We start from the raw sequence: 13,522 nt of genomic DNA on the forward strand, positions 1-13,522 counted from the left end.
CTCCCTCAATTTAAAGAAGTCCCATGTGACACCTACCCAGCGGCTCCAGTACATCGGAGCAGTGCTGGACACATCCCTGGAGTTGTGTTCGCCTCCCCAGGTGAGGGCTCATCACATTCTGCAGATGGTGGACAAATTTCAACGTGCCCAGAGTCTCCCGGCGTTCGAGTTCTTGAGATTGCTCGGCCTCATGGCATCCTGCATTCTACTGGTGCCAGAGGCCAGGCTGCGGATGAGATCTCTGCAGTGGGCTCTCAAGATGCAGTGGTCGCAGTTCTCCGGCAGGATGTTGCATCCCGTTCAGATTCCGCCCTCGGTCGCACAGGATCTTCTCTGGTGGGCCGTCGAAGGCAATCTGATGAAGGGTGCTCCATTTTGGCAACCGTGGCCAGAGATAACGATCGTGACGGGCGCATCCCTCACGGGTTGGGGAGCTCATGCCAATGAGTTGACGGCCAGCGGCCGTTGGTCTCTGTCAGAGTCCAGACTCCACATAAATCTGTTAGAGCTGCAGGCTGTCAGGCTAGCACTGAAAGCTTTTCTGCCATCTGTGTGGGGGAAGAATGTTCTGATTATGATGGACAATACAGTGGCCATGCACTACCTTAACAAAAAGGGAGGGGGCAGGGTCACTCCCGCTGTGCAGGGAGGCGATGCAGCTCTGGTTCTGGGCCATTCAGCAGGACATTTCGATCTCGGCAGTTCATCTGGCTGGAGACAAATGCAGCAGCGGACGCTCTGAGCAGGCAGAGCACGGTCTCTCACGAGTGGGAGCTGGCTCAGGAAGTTCTGTTGGAGATCTTCGCCCTTTGGGGAACCCCGCAAGTGGATCTCTTCCAGTCTCAACCGGAAGTGCGAAAGATTCTGCTCGCAGGAATTTCCTCCAAGAGGAGCCTTGGGGGACACGTTCGTGGTGGAGTGGTCCTTCCCACTGCTGTACGCGTTTCCTCCAGTCCCGTCATTCCGCAGGTGTTGCAGAGGTTACGGAGGTTTGGTTCCCGGATGATCCTCATTGCTCCGGCATGAGCCAGGAGAGCGTGGTACCCGGACCTTCTCGACATGTCCAACGGCCCTCCACACAGTCTTCCCTACGGAGGCGATCTGCTCTCACAGGAGGGGTGTCGGGTTCTCCATCCAGAAGTCAAGTCCCTCAGCCTTCACGCTTGGTATCTGAAAGGTTGAGGTACAAGGATTGTGGCCTCCCCGAGGACGTGATGGAGGTGTTGCTTTCAGCCAGAAGGCCTGCAATGAAAACTCTGTGCCGTTGGAGAAAGTTCTGCGACTGGTGCAGAGTACAGAATGTGGATCCTTTCCAATGTTCCATTCCTTTGGTTTTGTCTTTTTTGCTTTCTTTAGCCCACAAGAGCCTGCAAGTGGGTACCATTAAGGGTTACCTGGCGGCACTGTCCATATTTAAGCGCTTGTCTGAGGAATGTTCTTATTTTAAAATCCCTTTGATATCTCAGTTTCTAAAAGGGGCTAACTAATGTGTTTCCACTGTCGCTCTTCCAGGTGCCGGGATGGGATTTGAATTGGGTTTTACATTTCCTAATCGGGGCTCCGTTTGAGCCCTTACATTCTTGTCCGTTGCGACTATTGTCCTTCAAAACTGCATTTTAGCTGCAATTACTTCCGCACGCAGAGTGAGTGAGTTCCAGGCCCTTTGCGCCAAACCACCCTTCACGGTGTTCCATAAGGACAGGGTTGTCCTTGAGGTGCGGCCTTCCTTTCTTCCATAGGTTGTGTCGGAATTCCATCTGAGCCAGAAGGTAATTCTTCCGGCGTTCTATCCTCCTCCACATCCTGGTAAGGAAGAGGAGAGGCTCCGTAGGTTGGACCCTAGGAGAGCTTTGAGTTTCTATCTCTCATGGATTTCCCGGGTCAGAGTGGACGATCAGCCCTTTATTGGTTATGCTGAAAGGCGTTTAGGTCAGGCTGTTTCCAAACAGACCTTATCTAGATAGATCATTTTGACGATCTCAGAGTGTTACCATTTGGCGGGAAAGGACCCTCCAGTAGGCTTACGGGCTCATTCTACTAGGGGTATGGCTGCCTCCACTGCCTTGCAGAGGCGTGTTCAGATTAGCAATATTTGCGAAGCAGCCACATTGGCCTCTGTCCATACTTTTGTGAAACCTTACTCCTTGGACACTATCCATGGGCAGGATTTGGCCTTTGGTAAGGCAGGCCTCTATTCTGCAATTTGATTGGGCATTCTAAATTGATACAATTGTAAATTCTTTTCCCACCTCCATACTTTGGTACTGCTTTGGGAGTCTGTCAAAGATGTGGAATACGTCGGAGGACACAATCCCTTTGAAGAACAAGTTACTTATCTTACCTGGTAACGTTCTTTCGATGGGATGTTCCTCTGAAGTATTCCACATCGTACCCTCCCTATCTGCCCCTCTACAGAATTTCTTATGCGATTGCAGCTTACTTTTCCGCAAGGCTTTCTGTAGTCATTCTGGCAGGAGATTGGTGCCACACGTTCTGTGGAAAAAAACGACTGAGGCTACGAGCGTCGTGCGTCCTAGATATAACATCCGCTGACATTGGCGTACTATCCGTAGCTGCGCAGCCTGATAGTACGCCAGGTAGTACGCCAGGTAGGTCAGGCGCTTGCAAACCTCCTTGTTCCCCTGTCTTCGACCAACAATGAACTAGCCAGTCTGCCTCTTTTTCCCCCTCTCCAAAAAAAACCCTGTGGCTGCTTTCTGCAGCTCTAAGAGTGCTTGCCTAGGGATTCTCACTGGTAGAACCTGAAATAAGTATGGAAGTCGTGGCAGCACATTCATTTTCAGGATCCTAAGCTGCCCAAACCTGGAGAAGGTGCCCCTGCTCCATTTCTGCAGGTCAGCCTTTATCTGATCAGAGTGGGGTAATTCTTTTTCTTTTTTTGTATTACATATATAGTCTCTAAGAAACCTTACACAACATAGGTTAGAAAAAGGAACAAGAAAAAGTAAAACGGGAATATCATTAAAACATTAAACCACAGAATAAAAGAGAAAGCACTCTCCATATTGGTAAAAAAGAATCCGAGAAAAGAGCAATAAAAGTTCAATTCAGTACAGTTCCTCCAATATCTTTCTGCAGCTGATACGATGATTCCAAGTTTTCTTGTCCAATTCAAGATTAATACAAGTTAGAAAAAGATTAAAGGCTAAAATCAAAGAAATACTTGAACCCCACATACACCTGCACCAGAACAAGTTCCTAGACACTTCCGAATTAGCAGTGTTTCTTTCCCCTAAAGCACTTTACACGTTCATCCCCATAATAGGGGCACACGAGGCCACCAGGGGGCACACATGCGATGGCTGCCTGAAGACTGTGCCGTTGTCATGATCTCTGCTTCCAAAAGGTCAGGGTTTTCCCAACTCCCTTGGAAGCAGATCCATAACCCAGGTTCCGAGTGCCAACCAGTCCCAATTGGGACCTTTTGGACCCAGTCCTGGCGCCAGTGGCACCAGGCTCATAAATATGCCCAGTCCCAGCGCTGGAAGCGCCGGGCTCATAATGCTTGGGTGGACTTACCTGCAGCAGACCATGCTGCTTACTTGCCTGCCAGTTGAGCCTCTGATCCTCTTCTGTTTGGAACTACTTTTCCTGTTGGGTGGGGCAGGAGCCACTCCCTAGATTCAGAACGCTGGAACTCTTCTGGAAAGCAGGAACTCTTTTCTTACCTAGGCGTGGCTGTGGAAGGAGATACCTAAGCACTACAGGAGGCTATTTAAACCACACCCGATGGATGAATCTTGCTTTGCGTTATTCTGCATCCTCTGCAGCAGAACGCTCATCGTGTCTTCTGCATCTGATCCTGGGCCTAAGGAAAAAGGCTTACCATCCTGAATCCAGTCTTCAGCAACACCTATAAAGACAAGAAAGAACAGGTTAGCATTACGGTCTTCAGTGACAGCTCTTCACTTACCTGGTCCATCGGCTGTCACCAACGCCTCGCGCTGCATTCCGGCATCTGAAAGACAAAGGCTTACCTACTCTTCGTGCGCTCCGGAGGTCTTCACACTGCATTCCAGCATCTGAAAGACAAAAGCTTACCAACTCTTCGCACGCTCCGGAGGCCTTCGGCGCTGCATCCCGCATCTGAAAGACAAAACAAGGTGCGTTTAAAGACATTGGGGAACTTTAATACTCACGTGCCATTACTCCTTTCCACATCTAACCCAGTGGGTATTCCGGCACCCTGCAGCCGCTCCGAACTTGTACCTGCAAAATAAAAAGACAGTTAGAGCGCATCGTGAAGCAGGCAACAAGCGCTTACTTACGTGCTTCCAGGCGCTTCTATTCATCACACGGGCTCCATCTTCAACTCACTTCAGCCCGTCATCCGCCATCGCCGGAACCCTGCAAAACAAGAAACATCATTACTAAAGACTTTAAAGACATTAGAATTACTCGAAACTTACCGTTCGTGCAGTAAACGACGGACAGCAGTCCTCTGAAGTCAAGAGGCCTGCTCCCCTTATCCAGTGAAGAAACTGGTTACAGCACCCTGCCCCGAGGCAGATGGAGAGCACGGCGTTCACTTACCTAAGGTGAGAGCGTTAACCTTTGGGGTTCTACAGGAGAAGAGAAAGGGAAGAAGAGAGAGACATTCAATAACCCAGTTCCTTAATCCCATATTTTCTATCTGCAGACATCTTACCCTTCGAGTCAGACATACAGTGCACAGAGGTCCAGCCCAAAGTGCCAGCCGTGTGTTACACATCACCTTTGAAGATACGGTATACGCCCAGTCAAGACCGGCGCCTCTACGGGAATCAGGTGAGCGTTACAGCCGTGTTGAGGGACTGAGCCCCCCCCTGCAACCGCCCCCCACTGAACATCTGCGGTTCTCAGTGGCGGTGAACCCGGGGGACCCCCCCTAGCGAAACAGTGACGCCGAAGGACCCTCGGGTGCCCGAGAACAAGGCCTTGCGGCCCAACGAGAGGCCCCGCCCACCTCCGGAGCTGCGTGGGGAGTCGCAGTGCGCTGTAGCCGTTGAGGCCTGCAAGCGCGCCTGACCTCTCCACCCCGTCCCAGTTACAGAACACGCCGGCGCACCGGTGGGGACTCCACCGTCGGGGCCCCGCGGCACAGGACGGCGGAACCGGCACGAGGCAGAGGCCCCAGGCGGCGGCGACTCGAGCCGCGGATCCGGACCTGCCAAAGGAGATGCAGCCCGCCTGACCCGAGCTCCCAAACACGGAGTCGAGCAACAGGGGCGTCGAGGCCCCGTCCAACAGACCCTGGTGAGGGCCATCAGAGCGGTGGACAGCGGACACCGGCGGGACAAGGCTGGTGAGGAAGGTGAGAGGGACCTGCGCCCGCCCCAGAGATCGAGGTGGCCCAGGCGGGAGGAGACTTAAGCCCGCACAACCCCCTCGACTACAGGGGGCTTACAAAGGGTCGCCAGGAGCCAATTGATGGGTGAGACGGCCCCAGACACACGGATTTCACACAGGTGGTGGCCCCTGGGCTCCTTCCCAGGGTGAGTGCCCGCCTGGAGACGAACTCTGAAGAGAACACAGCCGATAGAATTTAATCAGCGCGCCGCGCCCCCCTTCCCCGGGAGCCTAGCCTGAACCTCCATCCGATCACAATTGGACACACATCGTCGCCACCCCCCCACCACAGGAACAGAACACAAGCAGTGGGGAAAAGGGCGTGAGGCCCCCACCTGAGACTGGTGGGGCGTGTGCCCGCTCAAAGATAGCCCCCCACGGAGAGGTTTTGCCTGAAGGAGAGAGGGCAATCTCCCAGCTGGGTCCACGCTCTTGGCCTCCGGGGAATGCCGGCTGGAGGGAGAGTAAGGGAGATCGGATGAGTTGGCGCCACACCCTCCAGGAGTACCGTTACCAGGACGCCAGAAGGGAGAATAGCGGCCCGGAACAGACGACCAGAATGACCCAGCCCGAGACCTCGCCCCCACCCACCCTTACAATGGAAAAGGGCTTTGCCTCGGTCCTGCAGGAGATCAGAGACATGCGTACAGACATTGCCCAGAAAATGGAGAACATAGACCGTAGGGTGGACAAGGTCGAAGACGGGCTGTTGCAGCTGGAGATCAACCAGTCCTCAGCAACGACCCAAGAGATGGACATGTCCCTGAGACTAGCAGCTCTAGAAAAGAGAGACGAGGAAAGGGCCAGGCAAATGGACGATTTTGAAAATAGGGAATGGAGGAACAACCTCAGGATCTTTGGGGTGCCGGAGTCGGAGGGAGAAACGGAAAGAGAGTTGAACCGGGTGGTGAGGGACATCACCCTCCTCTTCTCGGACGAGATGACGACCGAACCAACGTTTGATCGGGTCCGCAGAGCTGGGGGCCCCCGGTCAATTCTGGTCCGCTTTCATTACTATACCGATAAAGCGAAGGTACTGGAAGAGGCCAGGAAGACATGGGAGATAACTTATAATAATGCACAAGTGTCCATTTTCCAGGACCTCTCTTCATACACGCTGGCCAAACGCAGGATGTGCCGCCCTCTGACACAAATGCTAAAAGGGAAGGGGGTGCGCTATAGATGGGGGGGGGGGGTTACCCCTTCTCTTCTCCCTCACGTTCGAATACGAGGGTCAACGGTCGGCCCTGATTACAGAAGAGGACATAAGGGGAGCCATCCAAGAGGATGTGTCGGACCTGACCCCCGCGGAGAGAACCCACGGGGTTCGCAGCGGAAGGAGCCAGAAAACGCAGGCCACAAGGAGAGAGGAGAAAGAAGGGGGTCCATGGAAATTTAAGAAACTGAACCCGCCGTCCCCGATGACGGACAGGGAGGACGCCGGACACGAAGGAGCGGGCCGGTCAGGCCTGGGGGAGTCTGGTAGCTGAAACACCAATATGGAAGTGAAATAGGGTACGGGGGAACCGGGCAAAGAACTCAGTTCATGAACACAACGTCCAGCCCGGCTCAAAGGCGAGTTGACTTCCAGGACCATGGAGTCCAAGGACGTAAGGGGCCTCCCTGAACAGCAAGTATGTCGGCTATCTGGGGGAGGGGGGCTTTTGGAGGGAAGGGTGGGCTCAAGGAGGAGTGAATTTCGACATTAGCCCAGCTGGAGGCGGTAGGCTGGTGGTCCGGCCAATTACCAGCAATGGTGCAACTATTTGGCTGGACGCCGGGGTGGGGGGTGGGGGTTGAAGGAATGGTTGGGGTTGTTCAGTTCAGAGGGGGAACCAGGGGGCAGTTGGGGATAGGTTTAAGGCCCACCTGGGGGGCAGGGGGAGGGGGCAAGAGGGATCAGGACATAAAACAGAAGGAGCTGGAAAGGAAAAGTGCCATGAGTCAGCTATCCAGTAAGATGTTGATCCTAGACAATGGCTGAAGATCTGCCTGCCCTGGCCGTGGGTTCCCTTAATGTGCAGGAGTTGAACACCCCAACCAAGAGATCCTTAGTCTGCAGGGAATTCAGGAGGGCAAAGCTTGATCTGCTCTTTCTTCAGGAAACACACTGGGCTCGGGGAAAGGAACCGAGACTGCGAGGTGGCGGGGTCGGGGAGGTCCTCAGCGCATCCCACAGAACCAAGAAAAGGGGGGTAGCCATATTGCTAGCAAGGGATGTTGGCTTTGAAGTGGAATCCACGCTGAAGGACCGAGAGGGCTGATATCTGTTGGCAAGGGGCTTTTTGTGGGCTTCTCCTCTGACTCTGGCAGTTGTGTATGGCCCCAATGAAGGCCAGGCGCAATTCTAGGAGGGAGTGAAGGACAGATTGAAATTATTTCTTCACGGGATGTTGGTGGTGGGGGGGGGATTTTAATATGGTCCTAGACCCAATCGCGGATAGAAAACGCTGGGGCCCCAGCCCACTAAGGCTGCAGATGAAACCATGGCCCCTACCTTCCAGAGGGTCAACGCGGAGCTGGGCCTGGTGGACACCATCCCGACTCCCAGGACGGGACTCCCCTCTTTCACATACTACTCAGCAATCCACACATCATACTCCCGTATAGACTACATCCTGGTAGACGAACCCCTTCTTCCACATGTCTCTGGCCACAGGGTTGACCCGGTCCATTGGTCCGACCACGACTTGGTCCGTACCACCATAGTGGGGGGATGGCGGAGTGGCAGTAGAGGGCGATGGAAATGTAATGACTCCCTGTTGAAGGGCGAAGTTCTGGCACAGTAAGTGCAGGACGCCATCTAAGAGTATTTCGAGCTGAACGACAATGGCGAGGTGGGCATACATGTGCTGTGGGACGCCTTTAAGGCGACCTTGCGTGGTGTTCTCATTAGAATGGGAGCCCAGAAAAAGAGGGAGAGGGAGGCCCAGGAAAAGTCTGTGAGGGAAAAGATAACCCAACTTCAGCCGGGTGGCCTCCCGGAGGTACCCCTAGAAAGGGAACAGATTTCCTCCCTAGAAAACTATAAACTCCAGTTGAAAGACCTCCTGTTACATAAGACTGAGCGGAGTCTCCAACTAGTGAAACAAAAGTATTATGAGAAGGGGGACAGAGCCGACAAAATCATGGCCTGGAAACATAGAGAGATTCAGAGGAGCAGAACGCTGAAGGCAGTGAAGAATGAACGGGGATCATTAGATCATGACACCCCGAACATTGGAGCGGCCTTTCGCCGTTAGTATGAACAGTTACACTCGTCAGAATATGACTGGGATGACACTCAGATTGAGGATTTCCTGGACTCCATCCAGATCCCGTCCTTGACAGGCGAAGTGGCAGAGGGTCTAGAGGGCCGGGTGACGGAAGAGGAGGTGGAGCATGCGATCAGTGGGATGAAGGTGGGTACGTCCCCGGGAGAAGACTGCTTCTCAGTATACTTCTATAAGCGGTTTCGGGCCATCCTAGCCCCACATCTGGTGAGGGTGTTTAACGAGGTGTTGGAGGGGGGCTCTTTGCCTGATACCATGATGAGGGCCATAATAGTGGTACTGCCCAAAGAGGGCAAAAACCCCACCGAATGCTCCTCATTCATACCATACCATAAATGCCATATCGTATCGCCCGATTTCCCTTCTCAATATAGATGTTAAGATTCTGGCCAAGGTGATAGGTAAACGGATGGAGGGGATAATGCCCAAGCTGGTTTACGGGGATCAATTGGGGTTCATAGGGGGCAGGCAAGGCTCGGATAACATCAGGAAGACGATAGACCTAATCCACCATGCCCAAGAATCAGACCTCAAAGCAAGTCTGCTTTCCCTGGACTCTGAGAAAGCTTTTGACAGGGTAGAGTGGAGGTACATGCAACTCCTCCGCCGAATGGGCTTCGGGGCTCACCTCAGGAACTGGGTTTCTGCCCTATACGGGGCCCCAACGGCGAGAGTACAGGTGAATGGAGAACTTTCCGACTCACGCCTCTCACGCGGGGGATGTGGCAGGGATGCCCACTCTCCCCTTTAATATATGTCCTGACGATGGAGCCCCTGGCCATAGCGGTCCGAGCCCACCTAAACATTAAAGGGATTAAAAGAGGAGAGGTGAGTTCAAGCTCTTCCTGTTTGCTGACCATATTCTAGCATACCTGGTGGAACCCAGCTCCTTGCTCCCCCCCCCCCTCCCTCCTGTACCTGATGACGACCTTTGGGCAATTCTCGGGGCTAAAAATAAACACATCTAAATCAGTGTTCCTCCCTATGAGGGTCCGGGTCCCGGGACTGGACCACCGGGATAGGTGTGCGGGGATTGTGGTGGTCCATTATGTACTTGGGTGTGCTCCTAACGAGAGATCTCTCAAAATTGGCCTCAGTGAATTATGGGCCCATTATGGCAGAGATTACATCGGATCTGAGGAGGTGGGGTGGTATGATCCTATCCTGGTATGGGTGCATGACGGCGGTGAAGATGAACATCCTGACTGCTGTATCTTTTTACGGCACTCCCAACGGGGGTCCCCGACCAGATGTATTGAGACCTACAGAAGGCAGTCCGAGAGTTTGTATGGCAAGGGCGGACCCCGAGGATAGGGAAGGCCATTCTAACGTTACCTATGGAGGAGGGTGGTTTCGGGCTGCCGGACTTCCTTCTCTACCACCGGGCCGCCCAGCTGCGGGTCCTGTTGGAGCATATGAAGGAGGGAATGGGCACCTATTGGTCTTATCTGGAGGACATGGATGCTCACCCTCTAAAAGTACGTGACCTTCTGTGGTTGCCGCGTAAACACATCCCAAACAGACTGCAGACCCACCCAACCCTGGGAATACTTTGGTCGATCTGGAAGGAAGGACCCACAACCGCACACCTCACTTCATGGGCCTCCCCGATGTCCTCGCTCTGGGGCCACCCGCTCAAACTAGGTAGCAGGGGATTCAGGAATGCCCAGTCCTGGTCGGATGGTCGGATGGGGGGCTGGAATGGGCAGGGCAACTGTTGAAGGAGGGCGTGTTCCTCGAATACGCGGAGCTGCGAGATGCGCTTGGGAGGGGGTCTCTTTCAGTTTTTGAATATTTGCGCCTGAAGGGCATCCTTTGCGACCAGACATGGGGCTTGAACCTGCGGAGATAGTTGACCCCCTTTGAAAAGTTACTGGACACGGCCACAACTTGGAAGGGGGTAGTATCTAAAATGTACCAAATATTGAACACTGTTAACTTGGAAGGGAGGAGAGGGTTTCGTGGGTTCTGGAATGACTTGGCAGGAGAGGCTCTCACAGAGGACGCATGGTCCAGGATATTTAAAATAGCATTCCATGGGAACCTATTTACGTTGGACATGGAGCACAATTTGAAGATCTTACAGGGATGGCATAGAGACTCATTGAAATTGTCCAAGATGTTCTCGGGGGTGTCCCCAGATGCCCAAGAGGATGTGGCCAAGTGGGGATGAGGGGTCACATGTGGTGGTTCTGCCCTAAGGTGCAGGGGTTCTGGGAGAAGGTACGGGGGTGGATGGTGGAGGTCACTGAGGAACTACTCCCACACACTCCGTTGACGATGTTGTTGGGCCTCCCACCGGAGGATGTGGAAATATATAGGTACCCAAGAATGTGGGAGACTATGATGCGAGCAGGAAGAGTGGCCCTAGCACAAAGGTGGAAGAGCCCGGAGACCCCCCTCTAAGGAAGACTGCCTAAAACAACTTATACATGTTTCTCATGGACAAACTGACGGCCATGGTAAATAACGAATCGAGCGCCTTCCAGGCAAATTGGCATGGGGTTTACCAGGCATGGGGGTGGGACGCTCACTGACATTATGTAGACAACCTGGGGCGTGATGGAGCCCAGAGAGTACCACTCAAGGACAATGGTGACAGCGGATCCGTCTCAGCCAGCATTTACGTGAACGTATAGCACAGCTCCAAGGCACCGAACTATGAGTACTGATAACTCCTACGGTTGGATTTTTGATGGGATACTGATCTGGGGGGAGGGGCGGAGTTGGAGAGGGGGGAGAGGAGGGTGGGAGGGGAGGCAGACCCCAGGTGTTTGATGATGATGTTAAACCTGATATTCATATTGCTCCCAGTGTTGTCATTGTTTCTTTTTTTGAAAAATTGCCAATAAAACCAAAGTTTAAAAAAAAAAATAGGGGCACACAGTAACCAAATGTCTCAGGGTTTCACAGGAATCAAAAACTCCACTGAACCTACAAGTGTTATTGGATATATTGTTAAAATGCAACAAAGGGGAGTCCCTCCAATGCTTAATCCTTTCATAAACTGCCAGTTTGTTAAGCCTAAACCGCATAAGATGTATGCGTATGATGGAGTAGGCAAATCGCTGAAGGTACAACGGTAAGCACTCTCTGGCATGGGGATATAAAGCGTATTCCTTGTAGGTGGTAGAAGAAGAAATGGAGTCAACTTTCTTAACCCAATCGTTCTTAAACAAAATCTTTTTGATATGCCCAGGTCTTCCTGAGAGACCCCATTGCATGCCAGTACTGAACTCCCCTTTTCTCTAAATTCTTGGATAGAAGGAACAGTTCCAGCATACATAGCTAGATGTAAGTTCTCTTAGAGAATTTTTAGGGGGTTCAATCATTCTTCTGTACAGGTAAAGCTGCCTCCAAACATAACTGGCCTTCAAAGACACAAGGCACATTTTGTGCCTTGTGACCAGTTGGGAATACCCATCGAGACGCAGCACCTCCTTCCAAAGCTTCCCTTGTAAGCTGTTTAAAGTGTTTCCCATATTGTGGGTACAAAGGTCAAGGCCATAAAAGATGGTTGTCTCAAATTTGGCTAAGTAGTAACGCCTCAAGGGTAGTAGCGAAAATTTGCAGACTTTGTGCTTCAAGAACTTCAATTGAACAGATAATTTTTTTAGCGTTGTCAGATAAAATGCTTTTCCAACATTCAATACTGACCCTATTAGAGAGGTAATAGCCCCGGTAGATTACAGCCTTGACTTGTTCCACACTATCCCTTCCCATGGTCCATACACAGTGCTGAGTCTTAATGCTTCGAGAAAAAACCAAGACATTAGACTTGGAATCCTTAGGAAGGAGATTGTTGTCCAACGCATATTTAAAGAACTGAATTTTTGTTCAGGCCACACAGAGTTCTATCAGGTAGTATAAAATCATCTGCGAAGGCCATCCACTCCAACCTAATACTCCCCAACCTAGCAGGCGCGATGGAAGGACCCTGACAGTCTCTCCACATCGCACACGTATAGGTGCCAATGTACACCCCTGTTTCACCCCAATTTACATTTGTATCTCAGATGTAAGAGACTCATCCTCCATGAGGCGAGCCTGTATGGTATTATGGGAATGAAGGGCAATCATTTGGACCAATTTGCGCGAGATGTTCATGGCAATCATTTTCTTCCAAAGCCTAGACCGTATGACCCCATCAAATGCACTGGTCATATCCAGAGAAGCTAGAAACACGTACTCCACTTGTGAATGATGAACAAAGTGTCTAAAATGGGCCAAAATGGTCGCATTGAGTGTGCCTAGTTCTTCCCGGAAACCCCACCTGGAACTGGCTCAGAAGATTATTACCCTTGATTGCACGGTTAAGGTCCCTTAGAAGGAGGATCAAAAAGACCTTGCTGGTAGCATCCAGCAACGCGACCTGTAGTTGTTCAAATCTAATGTATACCCTTTTTTATGGAAGGGTACGATAATGGATTGTACCCATGAGGTAGGGACAATATGGGACGGAAAGATGTAATCCAACATAGGTTTCAAAAGCTCAGCCCATAAGCATAAGTCCCTTAAGGACAAAAGGAGGTATGCCGTCCGGTCCAGGTGCCCGTGATGGCTTAAGTTGACTGATGGCCCCATGATATCCTCCCTATCCCAAGTGCATAAACCTTCAACAGGGATACCCAGATCGAAACCGCCATTATCCCTGAACTCATCAGGTAGGGCATATTTGTTGGTCTAATATTCCACCCAATTGGCTGATTCTATCTGGCAGTCCAAGCCACTTTTAACATTTCCCAGTATCCTGTTGACAGTAGACCAGAATTGTCCGTCTTTGCCTTTGCACAGGTTTTCCAGCATAACCTGCTGTAGCCTCTGGTCAGCTTCCATCTTCAAAGATTTAACATAGTTCTTGTGTCTCTGTAGAAGTGTACACTTGCATGCAACGTACTCAT

The 13,522-nt window shown here is 51.8% G+C and overlaps 1 protein-coding gene across 1 annotated transcript in view; it reads left to right on the top strand.

Moving 5' to 3' along the window:
• PATL2 (PAT1 homolog 2) overlaps nucleotides 1-13,522 on the top strand; it is a 1,529,270-nt gene that overhangs the window by 1,459,367 nt on the left and 56,381 nt on the right. The gene's annotated exons all lie outside the window — the stretch shown is intronic.

Source organism: Ambystoma mexicanum, chromosome 7p (genome assembly GCF_040938575.1).
Source record: "Ambystoma mexicanum isolate Mex_15411 chromosome 7p, UKY_AmexF1_1, whole genome shotgun sequence".
NCBI lineage: Eukaryota > Metazoa > Chordata > Amphibia > Caudata > Ambystomatidae > Ambystoma > Ambystoma mexicanum.